The sequence below is a fragment of the Dipteris shenzhenensis genome, unplaced genomic scaffold (genome assembly GCF_047967505.1).
Source record: "Dipteris shenzhenensis isolate YYH24624 ecotype China unplaced genomic scaffold, Dip_SZ_1.0 scaf0102, whole genome shotgun sequence".
Classification (NCBI taxonomy): domain Eukaryota; kingdom Viridiplantae; phylum Streptophyta; class Polypodiopsida; order Gleicheniales; family Dipteridaceae; genus Dipteris; species Dipteris shenzhenensis.
Genome location: NW_028239408.1, coordinates 26804 through 30632, shown reverse-complemented (window position 1 = coordinate 30632; position 3829 = coordinate 26804).

Here is a 3829-nt window from a genome sequence, read left to right as displayed (position 1 = left end):
ATTGCGACACCTACATCGCCAGAGCGTCCCGCGCATCTGCCGTCGCGTTGGTCTTCCTATTTCAGTATAACCTATCGTCCCTCGTGCCGTACAGGCTTGATCACAAGCCTAAGCCAACGCGCCCGAAACACCTAGACTTCACTTCCTCAAATCCACCAAAAGGCCCCTCATGCCCCGGACGGCATACTCGAATCCCGCTCAAAGGCCGCGATCTCCCCCTCTAACTTCTTCGCCGCCCGTGTCTTCGCCTCTTCCAGCTCGGTTGCTAGCTTGTCAGCGGCAGCGATGCCTCGCTGCAACCCCGCGAATTGGAGCTTGGAGGGTGTGGACGGCAGATTCAGCAGCGCCCAGACTTGCGGAGAGGCCGACGCCCAGCGCGAGAAAGTCCGTCCGGAGGCTGTCGAAGTCTCCATCTAGATCTGGGGGCGCGCTGGGTCTCTTAACATGGGCGGTGTGCAGAGCGTGCATCTCCCGGAGCGTGATCAGGGTCTTCATCTGGGGTTTCAGAGCGGCCATGATCTGCTGGTGCAGGGTGCGGCAGATCTGTGCGATGTGCCGTGCCGTGTGCAGCAGGCCGATAATAGAAGTACCGTGGGCCCCAGTATGATTCAGGGTCTCAGCAACGGCAACGAGCGCAACGTCAGAAAGTGCGACTGTCAGAATGGGCTGGGCCCGGCTCGCTGGACAATCCTGAGGAACGGGAGCGGAAATGGCCGCAAGGGCAGAATCGTTGCTAGCCATGTGCCTGAAAACGAAGCACCAGGCATCGAGACGATTGACCTGTGAGTTTGAAGCTCCGGCGAGAGCATTGGTGACCGAGACGACCATGTGCAGGTCCATCTCGCTGAACTCGGTGATGTCGGTATTGCCCGCGGTGACAGAGGCTGGTTGTTCCGCAGCATCGGCAGACTTGCTCGGCTCTCCTAGTTGGCGTTCGAGCTGAAGCAGCGCGGGGATATCAAGGCTCTCGGTTGTCTTGGCTTTGTCGCCCTCGAATCGTATGACCGAATTTTCTTGCGCGTCAAGTAGAATTACCGAGGTTTTCCCATCAGAGAGTGAGAGTTGAAGAAGCCACCGATGTCCAGGGTAAACAAAGTTCGATGGCAAGGCTACGATCGCATCGCCAATTATGTCAGAGACAACCGCTCTGGGCGGCTTGATGATACTTAGCAGGCGGCGGACGGCAGCAAGGGAGCCATGTCTGTCCTGCTGGGTGCATGTGGACTCGGGGTTGGGTAGGTAACAGTAATGTGGCTTGGTAAGAGCGACGTCGTCGATTGGGTCCGATCGCCATCCTGTAGTTCCTCTAAGGGCCTCTCCGCAGTAAACTGGCTGGCTTCCGGTTTCGGTCCAGCTTTTCGCGACCGAGACTCGAACGTCCAGCGGCGGGCGTTTCTGCTCAACTATCTGAACCGCGTGGCTGTCGAATTCCTCTGCGGCCGTGGCAACGCCACCATTGACGTCGGGTTTTTGCGCGCCCGCGGACGCTGACTGCTGGGGAGAGGGCGGGTCGGCAACCGTGCAGCGGGAGTAGAAAGCGAGGTCAGCGGGGCGATAACGTCGAGGGTTTTGTCGCGCACTGGCGAGTTGGAGAAATTGGGATTACCGGTGCCGTTGGCAGTCAGGAGTGTTGGTAGGTGTGCCAGGCCCAGCGTGCAAGGCCGCGTCTCGAGGTGATAGGCCGTACAAGTCGCTATTGCTGTGGGATAGACGCCTCGACTGGTCGGCACCGATCTGAAGACTTTGGCTGGCGAGTGGTGGTTGAGGGAGCAAGGCTGAGGTCGACAGGTCCCGCTACGGCACGGAAGGGTGTCTGCTGACGCCGTGGGGCAGACTGCGGGCCGATTGCTGCCAACGCCGCCATTGGTGTTGATGAACGGAGAGAGACGACCGACCTGGTGAGATCATGCGACCTTTGGGTGTCCCCAGGCGACGAGACAGGCTCGCGAGCTGGCTGAGATTTGTTGAACGTTGTCGGGGCGGCAGGTGGGGACGAGCAAGGGTGGTACTTTTGCGGCCTCGTTGGACTGTATGACTGGTGCTTTGAGAGGAGCGCACGGAAGGCTCTCGTCGCTGCGGAGCTGGGGAGAGGCGACGTGCCGGTCATCGATTTGGCCATTCTCATTAATGTCCGGCTCGTTGCCGCATTCAGCATTGCTCACAGTTAGCGCTGTACCTTCCTCATCTTCACACGTGGATCCATCGCTGCTGTCGTCTTCATCGTGCACCGGAGGGTTCACAGGATCATCCTCGCCGTCCTTGTCGATGTTGTAGCCTGTAGCATAATACGCGGGTTGGTAATACACCTGACCGGAGTCGTTGTTTGAGCAGTCCTCAGACCCGTCGTCGATGTCGTCTGGATCGTGCATTTGCTCCGCTTCGGGGCTGTCGATGCAGGGGGTGCCGAGGTACTAGCGTCTGTGCTGTCGAAAGTGCTGCTCTCCCTGCTCGAGACCTCCAATGGATGATCTGTGTTATTCCCCTTCGAGGGACGTACAAGGCCCTCAAGCTTTGGCCGTGGCGAAGGCCCAGGCCGCGGCGATAAAGACGGAGGAGGACTTGCTCTAGCTTTTCCCTTCGATCGAGTGCCATAATCGTACTTTAGGCTCTGAGCACATGCGATAGAGGAAACCTCTGGCGTCATCGTCCGGCGGTCCTCGGGTGTGCTGCTGCATCACGGGGGACATTGGGAGAGGCTGATCGATGATGGGATCCGGAAGCCACCGTTGGTAGATGCCTCGACCGTTTGCTGGCAACGACATCGGGCTCGTGGGTTTCAGGAGACGTGAGGGAGCGAGTCCGTTTGCTGGGGACCATGCTAGCCGGGCATGGGGCAAATGTCGGTCCTCTCGCCATCGGGTCGGATCCGGATGTGACTCCCATGCCCTTCAACGTCTTACGCCATGATCGGTCCATTGGACTGTCTGGTCTAGCCTCGTCGACCTTTTCAACGTCTTCCTCTTCTTGGTCCCACTTTGACTTCTTTTCCGCCCCATCGTCCGGCTTCTTGGCCCAAAACGGCCGGTGCAACTCCTCCTTCCGCTGTAACCTAAGCCTGGCTGGTCCAATGATCTTCTTGTAATGTTTGACGGCGACGTAACATCTTTTGCCTCAATATACTCCGAAGTACCGTCCTCGTGGGTAGGTAGAATGCCCCAGTCCCACATGGAAATTTGGTTCGCCCCGTACGCGCAGCAGCCCGGCAGCGTAAACCATCTCCCTGGCAAGTTCGAAATTTGGCTCGCGAACGCTCAGCTTGATCAATTGTTGTAGGAACCGGACAGCGATACACCGGTCGTGGAAAGATTCGCTAAGGTGGTAGCTATAGGCTTGCCACGGCCCTTCTCAAAGTCCCGTAGAAGGCGCTTGATTCTCTTCTCGTTCTGCTTCTTCTTGCTCAGCGGCTTGCGTGCCTCACCAGCGTTCGCTCGATTGCGCGCTCGATTGCGCGCTGGATGTTTGAGGCGTACTCGCCGAAGACGGCACGGGCGAGGGCGATGGGCCATGGGATGGGCAATAGGCGAGCGAGGGTTGATGCGGGCGGCGGGTCGGGGTAGGGCGGGGAAAGCGGTCTGTCGTCCAAACACCACGATGGAGGTGGATCAATGGGGTCATAGCTAGGTGCAGGATATCGCAAGTCGATGCGGAGACACGCGCAAGACTTCGGCCGCCCATTCAAGGGGCTGTTGCTCCTCTTAGAAACGGAGGATGGAAGGACCAAGGGACATTGAGGTTTGGGATGGCTGGGGAGATTGCACGCACTCCGGTAAAACCTAACCCCGACCACAAAACGAGAGTACAAAGCCACAGCAGCCACACCGTCAGCCAC